Source organism: Manis javanica, chromosome 14 (assembly GCF_040802235.1).
Source record: "Manis javanica isolate MJ-LG chromosome 14, MJ_LKY, whole genome shotgun sequence".
Lineage (NCBI taxonomy): Eukaryota > Metazoa > Chordata > Mammalia > Pholidota > Manidae > Manis > Manis javanica.
In genome coordinates, this window is record NC_133169.1 from 72399960 (window position 1) to 72416677 (window position 16718).

The 16718-nt window shown below is 35.9% G+C and overlaps 1 protein-coding gene and 1 pseudogene across 2 annotated transcripts in view; one reads left to right on the forward strand and one right to left on the reverse strand.

The window, feature by feature from the left end:
- Window positions 1-1076: 1076 nt before the first annotated feature.
- The window catches only part of PRR16 (proline rich 16), a 292164-nt gene continuing 276522 nt past the window's right edge, over window positions 1077-16718 (reverse strand). For both annotated transcript variants that reach the window (XR_012125144.1, XM_073221819.1), the window contains exon 4: window positions 1077-2318. The gene's annotated coding sequence lies outside the window, so the exon portion shown is untranslated. The remainder of the gene's footprint in view (window positions 2319-16718) is intronic.
- Window positions 2376-5639, forward strand: LOC108384021 (E3 ubiquitin-protein ligase RING2 pseudogene; annotated as a pseudogene).

Sequence of the window (16718 nt, forward strand, 5' to 3'; positions counted from 1 at the left end):
CCCCAGGGCTCTCTAACCCCCCCCCCCACCCCCCCCGGGCAAGAGCCAGGAGCTCTATTCTCTCACTTTCTCTCTAAAAGCCTCCGCCTTTTATTGCAAAGTTCATTCTTCGACTCTGCCAACAAGAACCCCGGCATCATCATCACAGCTGCAATCTGAAGGGCAGGCTGCTAATTACACACACCGCTGTCCAGAGGCCTGGCACTACCTTTGCACTCTCCCCACACTGCACTGGAGCTCCACGAGCCTAACTAAAACTGTGGTTAACAATACTCTGCTCCATGTTTGAGAGTAACTAGGAGAGTGGACCTGGAAAGTTCTCTTCACAATAAAAAATATATATATTTATGGTGGTGGATGTTACCTGGACTTAATGCAGTGATCATTTTATAATATATGTGAATATCAAAACATTCTATTATACACCTGAAACTAACACTTTATACTGTCATGTCCTACCTCAATCAAAAGAAAAAATAATTTGTGCTGTATGCTACTTTTGCTAGCAGTAATCATAAACGCTGACTCTAGCTCATGAGACTCATGTAAGAATGAATGTTTTGGAGGTACTCAATAAGCCCTTAGGATTGAAAATTGCATCTTTGCTCCAGCATGCTTACCTAGTCATTTTTATGTACACTGATAGAAGAAGTTCTCTGCAGACTTCTGAGTGGGGCCAATGAGGACCCATCAGATATGATGAATAGCCTAAAAAAAAATAAAATCTTTCATCTTCTTCTGGAGTAGCTTTCCAGGAAAAGAACTTAGGGAAAATCCTAAATTATAATACTGAAAGGATACCCGAACTTTCAGTTTTCTAGGAGCATCTCCATATATTAAAACTAACTCCAGATAGTATAATTTCAAAATAAAAATACCCCTTCAAGAAGATCATGGTGAAAAATATATCATTTCTTCTTCAAAGTTTAGGAAAAAGCATAATTTTAAGACCAAAAAAGATATCTAAAATGTCAGTCTCCCATTAGTTCTGAATTAGTATGACAAAGCTTACCAATTAACCACAGGAAACATCTTGCAGGTAATGAAAAACCAATCCAAGAAGAAACGACAAGTAATACAAACAACACATTTATTTAGAAAAATAAACTGAAAATGCTGTTTGGTACATTTTCCCATGAAGCATAGATAAATGGCTATAAAAAACTGTTATATGTCAAATACAAATTACAAATGATATTTTTAAGAGACCAAATAGATGTCTGACACAAATGTTTAGGGTACAGTTCACTATATTTGACTGCTTGGCTATTATGATATAAAATGATCTTCACTAAAAAAAACTGTAGATCCCTTTTTCATTCATTTGACCACATGGATGCTCTTTCATCATTATTCTGTATTTGTTTATTAATCTGAAACAAGTTCATTTTTTACTAGATAACTTATTTTTTATAGGAGAATGAGAAATTGATATTTGGAGATTTTTAAATGTTTCCTTTTAGAACTCTTCAAATAAACTGCCTGTTGTGGTCTCAAAACTCCTGGGACCATCTGTGCAAATAACAGCACACATCATTACCCTGAATGGAAGTGACAGTGCAAACATCAGAAGTGCATTGAAAAATAATCAGTTAGAACTGACCTCCCCCCTCCCTCAACCACAGTGGGGTGAAGGACTGAGTGCAGAAACTTTTCAAGCAATTGACAACAATGGTGTTATTCCATTATGGCTTTGAGGGTGCACACTAGCTGGCAAACATCCTCTCTGCAAACAGCAACACTGTGTCCTAGCGCCGTGCATTGCTGCGATGCTCCTCTGTTGTTTTCCTCTTGTCTACATTGAGATGCTGAGTAATTCTGGCTAGAGATACCTCTCTCTATACTTTAACCTTCCTAAAAGATAAATCAATTCATAATTTACTAGCTTAATAGCTGAATATACATTTTCTGGGATTCACATCTGGGAATATTTATTTCCATGGTTGAAATAAGATGGGTTTGGTTTGGTTTTGCTTTTGGTTTTTGTTATTATGGGCTTGCTTATTTAGTCCTACTTGTCATCTATTTTTTTTTTTTAATCTTCTTGGTAATTTCTGAGTGAAGAGATTTAAGGCTGTGGCTTTTTTTGCCCCCAGGGCTCTGCTCATGGCTGTCAGACTAGAGGCGGATGATTTTATGCAGACCATATCAGTGGTTATTTGTGCTCCAAAGTTGAGGGCTTTGCTGCTCTGTGATGGACGGGTTCCTTGTTACTTCCAAATTAGATCTGGCCTCAAGAAGTCATAATGATGAATCTGAAGTGAGAGAAATGAGCTGACATGCCTCCAAATAAAGATATTCCATCCAACCTGAAGGAGCTGTCAGAAGAAAGAAAACAAAAGACAAAAGATCAGTAGAAATAGTAACTGTAGTTAGACGAAAACACATAGAAATTACCAAAAACAAGGCAATCAGGCCGGGGGCGGGGCGGCCGGCCCGGGGAGGGGGCGGGGGTGGGGCCTCCAGGCCGGCGTGTGGCGGCGCCCCTCCCCTCACTCCGCGGGTCGCACGTCCCCGGCCCGCGCCTCCGCCCCCTCGCTCGCTCGCTCCTTCCCGCCCTCCCCGCAGCGCTGGCCAAGCCGGCTTCGCCTCGGTCTCTCTTCAATACTGAGCGGCCCCTGTTGTATTTCCCGAGCTCCATTGCGGAAGCGGAGCTCGCCATATTGTGCGGCGGCCCGGTGGCCGCGGCGGCCTCTCCCCAAGTCTTGCTCCGGCCACGGCCAGCAGAGTATGGGTCCGGGGCAGGCGCCGCAATGTCTCAGGCTGTGCAGACAAATGGAACTCAACCATTAAGCAAAACATGGGAACTCAGTTTATTTGAATTACAATGTACACCTCAGGAGGCAATAACAGATGGCTTGGAAATTGTGGTTTCACCTCGAAGTCTACACAGTGAATTAATGTGCCCAATTTGTTTGGACATGTTGAAGAACACCATGACTACTAAAGAGTGTTTACATCGTTTTGTGCAGACTGCATTATCAACAGACCTCAGAAGTGGCAATAAAGAATGTCCTACATGTCGGAAGAAGTTAGTTTCTAAAAGATCACTAAGGCCAGACCCAATCTTTGATGCACTCATCAGCAAAATTTATCCAAGTCGTGATGAATATGAAGCTCATCAAAAGAGAGTATTAGCCAGGATCAACAAGCACAATAACCAGCAAGCACTCAGTCACAGCATTGAGGAAGGACTGAAGATACAGGCCATGAACAGATTACAGCAAGGCAAGAAACAACAGATTGAAAATGGTAGTGGAGCAGAAGACAATGGTGACAGTTCTCCCTGCAGTAATGCATCCACACATAGCAATCAGGAAGCAGGACCCAGTAACAAATGGACCAAAGCATCTGATGATTCTGGGCTTGACCTTGATAATAACCATACAACAGTGGCAATTGATCCAGTAATGGATGGTGCCAGTGAAATTGAGTTAGTATTCAGGCCTCATCCCACACTTAGGGAAAAAAGGATGACAGTGCACAGGCAAGATACATAAAGACTTCAGGTAATGCCACTGTTGATCACTTATCCAAGTACCTGGCTGTGAGATTAGCTTTAGAAGAACTTCGAAGCAAAGGCGAATCAAACCAGATGAACCTTGATACAGCCAGTGAGCAGCAGTATACCATTTACATAGCAACGGCCAGTGGGCAGTTCACTGTTTTAAATGGCTTTTTCTTTGGAATTGGTCAGTGAGAAATACTGGAAAGTGAACAAACCCATGGAACTGTATTATGCACCCACAAAGGAACACAAATGAGCTTTTACTAAAATCAGTTCTGAGAGTGAACTTTTTTATAGCCTATTTCTTTAATATTAAATATGTAATGTCATTACTTTTATGGACAGAATCTTGGATATGTTTTTTCTTTCTGAGCCAGACTTGTTTACACTATTAGAATATTTCCCCTTAATTTAAGATTTCCTTTTTGGAAAGGGACTGCAGTTGCTCAGTACTTTTTCTTTCCTTTTAAATATATCTAAGTTGTATGTTTTCACAAAATATGGTTCCAATTTGTAGCACCCTTTTGACCCAGGAATTTTTCATAGTTCTGTATTCATAAGTGAAGATTCAGTTGGCCATCCTTTTCCCTTCTCTCAGAAGTTTTTTAGATCTACAGAATGTTGAATAATAAATATTTTGACTTTTTTCCTGAAGTCTTCTATATTTATAGTTTTCTATCTAAGCTGTAGTATCTTCATGAAGACCAAGGCTCAAATTTACTGTGCTTAAAAACCGTTCTCATAGGATTATTATTTTCATGGTATTTTCTTCCATAAAATATCATTTTTTAAAAAAGGTTCTCTATGAACTTAGTATCCATCATCAAGCAATGTTATTTTTTCCATTATTTTTCCTCTGATTTTGGAATTTCTGATCCTAGGAAAGAGAATCAAACAAAATCTCAAGTTCTATGAAAACTTGACTCATTTACAGGTTTCACTGAAGAGAGAAAAATTAAATTGGTCTTATGTAGTCTTCAAGAGTATATTTAAAGAGGTCTTTTTTGTATTAGTTCTGCTGTCACTTAAGTTCCTTTATTATGTGTCTTTGATGTTTTTTGCCTATTAAAATACCAGAGATATGGAGCTATTTTGCACTTTAGCCTTGATGAAAGTACAAGGTATGCTCAAAGCTTCCCTAATTCTTTTCTTATTGGTAGCGACATAAATTTCAAGAATAACATGGCACATAGAACTAACAGTGGGGGGTGGGGGGAAGTTTGCCTCTTTTTGAAAAGTTTATTTAGCATTTTGGGTTGCCATCTATCAGTTTATAAATTTGGAGTTCTGTTAATTACAAATTAATGGAGCTCAAGCCCTGCTTTCATATATAGTGAGAGATAATTCTGCATAAGAATGTCACCCAGTAGGGTAAAGTCATTCTACTCCTCTTCTTTTAGTTTTATATTGAGGGACAGTGTTGGACTTTTGGAGCCAGAAGGCTTTATGATGACAGGTCAGAAATAAGGTTGACTTGTGTGTTATTTTTCATCCCGGTCCTGATTCTAGGTATGTTTCCAAGTTTATATTATCACAGTATTTACAAAGACAGCTTGCATTGAGTAATTAATCCTAATGGGCTTTTTCTAGAGGGGAGTAGTCCTCCCATACCATTGTTACTAAAACCTTGTCTAGTCATTGTAAATATTTATCTGTCATTTTTGACAGATTGGAGCCAGCTTGATGTTTTAAATCTTCAGCTCAGTATATGATGAAAATTAAAGGCTTATTCAATTTTTTACCATTTTACTGAAAATATTTAAAATCTGTTTTTAAAGTTTTTTTGGTAATCTGTGCCATGAAATTTGAAGACCACCAAGAAAAAAGGGAGATTTTGTATTCAATTCCTTTTCTGGTGTAATGTTAAGTTGTAAAGATTATTAATGCATGTCCACTGAATATAACCCTGGTTTTGTGATATAACTGCTTAGATTTTATTGGTGACAAGCTTAGTGGTTGCATTAAATAACTAAATTCCTGTTGTGATTAATTGAAGTTTTGTCATTAAGCAAAAAGTTACTTGTTAATATAAGGTTTGTGCTTAGACAATGTATGTGTTTTTATCTGTCAGTATGGGAGGATGTAGACTCTCCGTATCAGTGAATTCATTGGATATGTAATCATTTGCAAAATACAGTTATAGGTATTTGATAGAAAAAAAATAAAGCAATCAGTTTAATAGTTAAAAATCAATTGCATAATTAAAAATGAATTATCAAGGATTATATTTTAAATGTTCTAAATGTATTTTAAACATTCTATTTAAATTTGCACATATAAAAACAATAACTAAATCATCAAAATTCAATCGTAGCATACTCATATTTCAAAGATCTTCTCTTATCTCTGACAGATTTTAAAACAAGATAAATTTGTCCCCTTGTAAATGTACCAAGTATTCAAGATACTTTGTAAATTTTCAAACTACAACCTTTTATATATATGTGTGTGTGTGTGTGTGTGTGTGTGTGTATACATATATTATGCTCAAAAAAATAGTTAATCAGAAATCATTTTTGAGCCTTCATTTAAAATAGCAACAAAAAAGTACCTTCTAAACACTTTGTATAATCTTTCATGGCAATCTATATAATCTCATTGTACTATCAAATTGTGAAAAGGATACCCATTTCCTTGATGCAGCAGAGATGCCAAGAAACCCATCTTCCTTTGCTTCATGAATATCTACAGTACTTTTAAATTAGCACCTCAAAATCACTTATATTCCTATTTGTAATTGATGAATATATTTTTCTGAAGAACAGAAAGAAATGACCCCTAGCCATGACTCTTGCCCTGTTGACCCACCATCAAACCTGCTCAGCACCACTTAGTGCGGGGTGTGTATGGCCTTGTCTTTCATTGATAACCTAATGGAGAATATTTATGCAATGATTTATTATAATTGGTCCAGAATGTTATTAAAATAAACCTGGTACCATAATTGACTGGTTAGTCAATTAGTAGGCAGGTCAGAGAATAATATTTTTAATCTCTTGAAGTCCTTCTTAGAACCCTGTTTTTACTCTTACATTTGGTGGTAGATGAACTACAAATCCATGGTGCTTTCTCCAGCACATATACACAAACAGACACACAACACACAGAATAAATCATGTAGTCTTTCTGTGACAATTCTAGTTCATTACCATTCTATTAAATTAATTAGGATTATCTTTCATTCTCCAGCACATATACACAAACAGACACACAACACACAGAATAAATCATGTAGTCTTTCTGTGACAATTCTAGTTCATTACCATTCTATTAAATTAATTAGGATTATCTTTCATTATGTTACACTCAACTGCCAAGACAAAGTCCTAGTACTAAAAAACTTAAAAAAACAATCAAAATGAAAAAAAATTATCCACTTTCTTAGCACCAACATTAAAATTAGAAAAAATCAGTACCAAACACAATTAGTCAATATATGTTGAGGGCTTACTCTGGCTGATCATTATAAAGACATTCTGTGAAGGATACAGAAGTGGAAGACACTCTTTCATCATGGAGCTGCTTAGGAAAATATAAGAGCTTCCCAGCAGAGAGGAGTGGAGAAAGCTGGACTATCTTGGCTGCCATAAATCCAATCACATTCCCTGCCTCTGCCTATTTGCATCATTTTTGTATCTTCTAGAAATATGTCTCCATGTATGTAAATGAATTGGCACTCAAGCTGTTATTAATGTATCAGCAACAGTCCTAAAAGAATTAATATTTTGGTTTTACTATTAAATAAAAAGTATGGGAAAACCATACAAAGGTGACTTCTATTTATAGGAAAAATTCATGTACTTGAGGCAAAGATAATTAAATGTGCCGATTATATTTTCACAGCTCTGTGATGTAGGAGTCTTTAGCATTCTGCATCATTATTTGTTATAGCTTATTAACTGGTAAAACACTCAATCATCCAAAAATATGCATTCACTAGCTATTGTACACCAGACACTGCTCCAGGAACTGTGGATACAAAAATGCAGTCTCCTGCCCTCCAAGGAGATTGGTACCCAGAAGGTAAGGAGACACACAAATATTAATAGTGAAATATTTGTGCCATAATATGTATAAACATGAAAAATAGAATGAGCATAGGAGTAGAAGCCTACAAAAGATGGAACCTGAATTGAGATTTGAGGAATGGGTTGGAGTTTGCAAAAGTAATACATTGCTGTAAGTTATGAAATAAGGGTATTGCAAGTAGGGAACCACATGGGCAAAAACAGAGAAGCAGGGCAGAGCGTGGAACCTTCAATACTGTGTAGCATAAACTTGAAGGAGAAATATAGTCATTTCTGGAGAGGTTGACAGGGGCCAAGGTGTTCTTTTCTATGTTTAAACAAAAATGTAGATTTTTATCCTAAGGGTAATGAGAGCTATTGAGGAGCTCTGATGAGGAGAGGGCCTGGAGGAAGTGTGGAAAGCAGGATGGAGAGGAGGAGAAAGGCCACTTCTCAGACATTTAAAGCAAAGAAATGGCCAAGCCGTGAGCTGAAATCAGGAACTAGTAATTCCACTTGCAGATACTTTCTTAGCAGCAAGGTGAGGAGAGCAAAATAACCTATTCGTTCTTGATAAGTTAAGAACATCTTATTCAGATTGCATCTATTCACAATGATAACCAACATTACTTATGAAGCTTTTCCTGTTCCACCAATATTTTTAGGTATCTCATGAACACAGTGACCTCAGTGACCATACATTAAATGCAGAGAATAAGTATTCTAGCCACTAGATGTCCATATCCACTGACAGGATTCTAAGATCAGGTATTAAAAGAATGCATTTAAACCTTACTGAGTTTTGATGATCTGTTAGATATCCGGGTCTCTACCTGTATGGTACAGATGTCACATTCATTCTTTTAACCTCAGATGTAAACGTTTCTTCCACCAAGTGATTTTTCATGTGTAATTTGCCAATTTAAAAATTTCATGGACTTCCATTATTAAAGGTTTTAGAATACAAACATTTGTGGACCTTCATATTCTTTTTTTGTGTGTTTGCTTCAAATGTGGAGACATGTTACACCACCACAACTACACAAGTTAAATACATTTACTCGGCCTTGAAATAATGAAACAAATTGCACAAACCCAGATCTTGTATAACTAATGAGTTGAAGTGCTAATGGAAATGACTTAAGATCAGTGGGATAATTGCTTTATTCTGCTCAAAAATTTTCCTTAAAGCTAATTAAATTGTTCTTCACTCTTTGAACAGAAAAGGTCAAAATTTTCAAGCATTTGAAGGTCATTTTTTTTCATTTTTGTAAATTTTTCCAGACACAAATACGATATGAAAAATATGAATGATACTAATTTTTATATTTTGGTAATTAAATGTCAAGTTAATTAATTTATATAAGTAGAACCTTAAATGACTGAGACCATTTCTATGCAGTAAGGATAGCATGATTTTAAATGTCAAGGACCATATCATTTCACTTATATGTGGAATCTAAAAAACAAAATGAACAAAAGAGCAGTAGATTTAGAGACACTGAGAAGTGACTGATGGTTACCATTGGGGAGAGGTTGGGGTGTATGGGTGGAGAGGATGAGGGGGGTAAAGAAGCACAAAATTGCAATCATAAGCCAGTCACAAGGTTAGAAGTACAGTATGGAGAATATAGTCAATGGCTCTGTGACATGTTTCTACATTGACAGACAGTAGCTGCACTAGTTGGGGAAATGATTTAATAATGTGTATAACTGTTGAATCACTGTGCTGTATACTTGAAGCCAACATAATATTGTATTTCAACTATACTTCAATTAAAATATACACTAAAAAATAATAAAATATCAAGGACAGCAAGCAAAGTTTGTCAAAATGGAAGAGTCTCATAATTCTATATTTGGACCTTGGTGTAATTTTTGTAATTCATTTCTTTTTAATCTCTGCTTATTGTGTTAATATATAAATTTGTATATATGAACCATATGATATTATAAAATTTCTTATAAAACAAATACGTACCTATGTATAAATATATATGAGTATATATCATTGAAAATAGTTTTAACTAAGGGACAGTATGTCATGTGTCTGCTGCATTTTAAGAAGTATTAACTATAAAGAGACTCAAGTCATTTCAAAGAAAATTTGTCTTATTTCCACAAGCTGTTAAATTAGCAATGGCAAGGAGTTTTCACTTAATTCTGTTAAGTGAATATGTTTGGAATGCCTAGTATAAGTGAGGCATCATGCCAAACATGGAAAATCTAAGTGTAAAGTGTTAGATATTTATTGCATCTAAGTACAAAGCTAAATATTTCACATCTTCTTTGTTATATCAAGCTATGAAAAAGATGAAGTACATATTTGTACCATTTTCCAGGTAAAGAAATTCTGGTTCTGGTGAGATTAAATCAAGGTCAGCCTTACACCCGTGAGCCTAATCCGCTACCCACCACACCGTTCATTTGGTGCTATAACCACAGAGGTGAATATTCGTGACAAATAGAATTCTCTTGCTTTTTCTGCCATTTAAGAATACAAGAAGGTGACTGTCTAGAAACCAGGAAGTGGAATTTCACTAGACACAGAATCGGCTGTGCCTTGATCTCAGATTCCTCCCAAACTATGAGCAATAAATGTTTGCTGTTTAAGCCACCCAATCTGTGGTGTTTTGTTATAGGAGCCCTAATAGACTTAGACATAAGAGAAGAAAAATCTATTTTGACATTCTTTTCAAAATAAAAGATAATTTGTTAAATCAAATGTTCTTTTTTAAAAAAAGTAGGTTTTGTGGTTTTATTTTGTTAATTTTGTTTTTGTTTTGACTATTAGTTTTACCTACTTTCTTTGGGAACATTGTATTATTCCTTTTCTAGTTTTTCCAGTGGAATGTATAGCTGTCATTTCGAATTTTACATTTTAAGTCAAAGAATAGGCCTGTTTGTTAATCCAAATTCCCAAGTATTTGTTTCCTAATGTGAATAAAGGGATAGCATAACATTATCTCCTTCTCTGTGAAAAGAAAAATGACCTTGAGTTAACTTTTAGCTCTGTTTCTATGGAAACCTGGTACTGGTAGAATATCAGCTGTATTACTAGGCAACGTTGCTTATGGTAGGAATAAATCCTGATTTGTAAACTGCATCTGGTCTGGGAAGGCTGTGAATGACTATAAATACCTCTTGGGATTTCTTGAGTGTGGTGCATTCTTATAACTAGTCATGTTCTTTGCTTATGGCTATTATAAGAGCAATTCCTATTTGGGACATGGGAAGTGTTAGCCAGATCAGGTCTCACACCTACCCATGATCTCAAACTCTTCTACCTAAGCTGTCATTTTGCAGATTTGGAAAGAGACTTCAGCTTTATACCCTTGGGGGAACTCTCATGGTGTGAGACTGCTTATGCAGTTGGACCTAAAACTAATAAGAGTGGGTATTATACACATGGAAATTCCTTTTCATTTATGCATTTACAAATGTCATTGGCTTCATATTCTGGGACGTGTGGAGGACCAAGCATAGTCAGGAGAAGCTATGGGGGAAGATCAGATACCACCTGCAACTCTTCCTATAGCTTGAAAATGTAACCGACACCTGAGTCCCCTCTGCCCTGCGCCACTGATGCTTCTGTCTTGGTCATGATACACCTGTGATAAGGAAGCCTGGTGAGAGAGAGATTTTTGATTAAGAAACTTACCACTCTTTTGTAAAGAATTAGCAAAAATAAGTGTTATAGTGGAAGAAGTTGTTTCCTCCGGACGTGCAAAGGCAAATTTCAAAGAGCTTTCAATGATAAAATTTATATTTAATTTGGTTCTTAAAAGATAGGTAGCAATATGTTACCAGTTTCAAAATTAATGTAACTGAACCATTCTAGGTAGAGGGGTTAAAATACCCTAGGTGCATTTTTAAAAACATCATGTGTTATTATTTACTTTCACCTGTTTTGTATATTTTATATTCCACCCGCATACCAGTTTCAAGTTATAAGGAGTTAGTTTTAGTCACTACACCAATACATATGATTAAATTAGGAAAAAGCCGGTTATGGACGCACTTCATTGTAATCTTCAAGTTCTATTAAACATCTCGCACTTTGGAAAAACATTTCATTTCATGCTTCACAATATTCATGCTATGAATATTGAGAAAATCGCCTTGAAAATTATTAGTTTAATAAGAGGAAAACGATATTGCTGATTCTAGCACCATGTTCTAAGTTGATATGACTAATTTCCTCTTGTGAGTTATCTATGACACATCTAAGTGCGACTGTCTGGTAGCTGCCCCGCTGTCCCAAGTCAGCAGCAGAGGTGATGCCATGGAACCTGGCATGAGCAAAACACACTGAACAAACTTTTAAGTAGCCCTTGATATACTGAGGATATTTGGTAAGTGTGCATGTGCCTGACAAAGCAACACTTTGGAGAGGTGACATTAAGGCCAGATGGTCACTTTCTAAAATAAGTACCTGGATCCCTGAAATAGCATACACCTTAGAACTGCCCTTCTCATCTGAGTCAGTACATCAGACAATGACATCCAATATTAGTTCCAAATTACCTAGGGGAGGTACAAAATTGGCAGGGTTCAGTGAAAACTAAGATGCAGGACCCTTGTTTAAATTTCAAGAAAAACAATTAGCCCTTTCTTCTGCAGCCACTTGTATTTTTTAATTTGCTGTTTCATGGCAAGCTTCTTCTGGCATAGGTTGAGTGCAAGCCCCCGCCGTTCCTGGGGATCTGCCGGGTGACTCAGAGCACCGCCCATGGCTGCCAGTGTTTTGGCCTCCCCAGAGACAGGGGCAGAAGTGAGCCCTGAGTCTGCAAGGGTCTTCTGGATGGCCAGGAGCCCATTCAGCTGGGTGGAGGATATGAAACCATATCTGAGGGGAAGCTTCAAGCCCCTAGGCATGTTCTCTATTATTCCATCAGACTTCATTTGCAAAACACAAATTTAAAGGTAAAAATATCAGACAAGTGTAGTGAGTGTGGGTATGGTTGGGGGGTGCTTCTGAGGACAGGCCCTGTGCAACTGTACCGGCCCATGAGCTGACCCTGCAAGTCTGTCCCAAACAGACTCTTTCAAATCTGCCCCACTCCAAGTCTTCTCTCTGAAATTCACAATAACCCCAGCCACATGTTCCACTTTGCCTAATACTATGCTCTGTTGTGCTTGGTTTTTCATTCAAAATGACCTACAAAAGAGCATGCTCAAGAAATATAAGGAGTAACATAAACCCCAGTTTAAGGAAGGCCTTAAAATGTTTATCTGCCAGATCAACATTTTTACTCATTTTTATAAATTACAAGGGTTTTCTTGTTAAGATTTTGACACAGAATATTTATCTAGTGTGTAAACTGACCCTTACACTACAAAATAGGACACGATTCATAAAGTCCCTCTATGATATATAAATATTTTAAAAATGAGTTTGGCGAAATTCTCTAAGAAAAATATTTATGCATAAAAACACAGACATTCCCTTGTCCATGGAACATGTACGTTCACACAGCAAAGAAAACTACTCATCTCTTAAACTGTACTTTCTTAACATGCTTGAAAGTGTTGTTTTCATATGACCCCTGTTTGAAAAAGGGTGTTTTTCAACTACTTTGCCAATTTAATTCCTTTGAAATCAGTTTGATGACACAATTTTTAATAATGATGGAAATTATGTTTTATGAAGGATGCTTTTTATAACAGTGAAGTTACTATGATGTGGTTATGTTTCAAGATAGTAATGTTTTTATAATTATTTCAATATATGTGTATCATAAAAGACTATTAAAAGCACATCTTTGAAGCCTAGCTTAGATCCATTTTGGGATACTTTATCACCATTTTGAAAAAATTTTATTATTGCTATATAAAGCTTATGACTTATACTGTTTTCCAAAGAAAAGGAGTAAATAATGCCTGGGAAAAAATTATTTTTCATCCTTTTATATTCAAAATTAAAACTATTTCCTTAAATACTTTTTTGGAATTCTTTTTCCACTTTTCATATGGGTACAAAGAACCACTAAATTTGTCAAGATTACCACCAACTTTTTATGATTGAATACATATTCCAATCACTTGTAAAATATTCCTTCCACAGGATACATACAATATATTCTTGCTTCATTCATTAATTTAAATTATGTGAAATCCTGTGGTATTTCCTTAGTATCAGCAAATGCTGAACTCTTTACATGGATTGATTAGCAAATTCTAGCAAATTCTAAATACAGTTCCTGGCGTGATGTCATGGTTTTAAAATTTGGGGCTTAAAATTAAGTTCTATCCCACAGTTGTTATAGAAGTCTAAACAAGATAGTTTTTGAGATTCAGTTTCCTCATCTAAATAAAAAAATGGAATAGATATTGATATCTCTAAGGGTTGATGAAAAAAGTAAAAGAGAACATAGGTAAATGATTTTTGCAATGTTCATGTATATCTTTTTTTCAGAGATAGAACATTGAGCAAATATACTTTTTTCTTTGGTCGATAATTTTTTTGTAGCTAATAATCCCAAGGGTGCCGAGGAAGCTACCTGAGAAGCTGATTCTTTGAAATGCTCCCTGGTGCACCTGGACAGAACAGCTATCCATGATCCTGTGTCCCGTCTCCACAAGCGGAGGAGGACACAGAAGTCCATTCGCCAAGAAATAAAATGAGAATCAAAATAACTCTCTTGGCCTCTTCCTTCCATTAACAGTATCAGACTGACCATTTTTGCAACCAAAAAGTTATACCTTCTAATATTTCATTACATTAGGGCAATAGAGTGCACAAAGTAAAAAATACTGAAGTGTAAACGCTAAGGAAACTAATTTAGGAAAACAGTCACCCAGATAGTCTTTGGCCATGAACGAGGAAGGCACAGTAGATGAGGACATCTACTTCAGAATCTGAGGAAGTTAGGGGCTTCATTCAGCCCTGTAAACCACAGCTATTTACTTACCCTGGTTCCCCTTTATATTTATATTCACTAACAGCATTTAGAAACGGTTTTGCCCTTTTTTTTTTTCCCCTGAAAAAAATCTCTGCTTTCAGAATGTTTACGTTAACCTAACCAAACAGGAATTTTATTCATGCTAATGATCATATGAATTGTTTTCTCCTAAGCCAAAAATGTTTGAGACAAGCTCTTTTTCCTAAATCCCTTTCTTCCTGCCTCTCTTCTTAATTTCCTTTTTGATGTGCTGCTTAGAGAAACAGTTGCAGCCAGACTGGACAGCACTGTGAAATGACTGGCTCTGATATTTACCCCTCCTTTTGGCAAAGCTCCTTTGTGTAACTGCAGTAAAGCCTGCTGAATCTAAGATTAACAGGTGCATTCTACTAAGTTCCACTGGAAATGAGGCATGCTAAAAGAATGGCATTATTTTTCATGGTGGAATGAGAGTCAAAAAAACAAATTAAAATGCTAACATTTCTCTTTCCTCCTTGTTTAAACATTTCTGTCAAACCTTATTCCTTTTAGGTTTTTAATTCATTGCATGAAACAAGTGACAACAGTACTTCCCCTGTAATGCCTACTGATGTTTTTCAATGATTAAATTCTGTAGACAAGCAATAAAATGCTGCTCATCTTTCTGAAATGGCATTTCTTTCTTCCTCTCACTTTCAAATAAATCATAGAATGGCTTCTGAGAATCAGCAAACTGGACTTCATGGATTCCCTTTATATTCGCCTAATATAATCAGGTTAACTAGTCTTCCCTTTCCAACCAGAGGCAGGGTTAGAAGTTGAGGACAGGAGCTGAGCTGTGGCAAATATGCTGAATAGAGTTATGTTATATCCGGAAAGGTATCAGAGATTCTCTTGTGTGATTAAGGTCTCTGAAGCTACTAGACTTGGAAAAACATCTTGTTGCCTGTGAAAATAGATAAGTAGACGGCATTTAAATTATGCATTATGCTATGTGCTACATTTAAACAGTCTAATAAAATTAATTAATACTTAACAGAAGCAATATGAAGTCAAAAGTAATTGGAACAAATTAGTAAGATTCAACAAAAAAATTGCTTCATAAATAATCCCTATAGAGTATTGTCAAATTTTTATAAATAGTAAGTTTCAAATCATTTTTAAGCTATATAATTAGACTTCAGATAATATTAATTTACTTCTTATAATAAAAGATAAAGAAATTAGCTCACTTAGACCTCTTTCTACTTCCACTAGATTAAAAGTATTGGAATAAATTTTTCTTGAGACCCACTATGGTCTTGTCGTACACAAATTATACTCTATTTAGTTTAGGGAAGTTTTCCTCCATATACGTATATGTGTGTATATATGTATATATTTTACAAACTTATGTGCTCCTCATATCTTTGAATTGTTTTGTGTTTTGCATATTCTTCAAAGCTTCAGTCATACTTTACTTTGACTATTTTCCATATTTTTATATCTGTCTTTATTACTTTCCCTTTCTTTTGAGTGATTTCCTCAAGCTTATACCTTACATCCTGGACTGGGCTTTCAATTGTTTTTATTATATTTTTATAATATCCTTATCTCTTTTAAAAAAGGAAGTTCATAATCTTTGTCATTTCTTTGAAACCTGAAGAATTGTTTGACTGAAATCTTGTCCCCACCCCACAATTACTTCTTCCATAGCATATGTTCTTTAAGTGTTTATTTCTCCTTTTATAGTTTCCATTCGTAAGGCCATGTGTTAAATCCCGCCCCCCCTCCCCCTTGTGAGTTATCTTTAAAAGGTGAAAGCCTTTATTCTGCTTAATGTCAGGTGGGCAGTTGATAAAACGAGAGAGGGGATGAGCTCTCTGTGATTTATACTGTGCTGAGTGGCCCCTCACTAAGTCTGGCAATAAGGATAAAAATCAAAACCTACATGCAACAACATGGATGAATCTCACAGACATAATGCCAACTGAAAGAAATACATCACAAAAGACTATGTACTTATCTTTCCACATATACAAAGTACAAAAAAGATAAAACTGATCTATGGCATTAGAAATCAAAAAAGCAGTTACCTTGAGATAGTGACTGAAGGGAACATATGGTGACTTTGGGAGTGCTGGTAATAATCTATTTCTGGATCTCAGTGCTGGTTATATAGTATGTTTACTGTGAGAAAATCCATTAAGCTGTAAACTGATAATAGATGGACACTGATTTATACATATCATACTTCAATAAGCGTTTTTAAAAATGGGTAAAGTTAGAGATTTGTGAAAAAGTAAAGAAATTAATTCCTTTATGAAAAGATACTTTTAA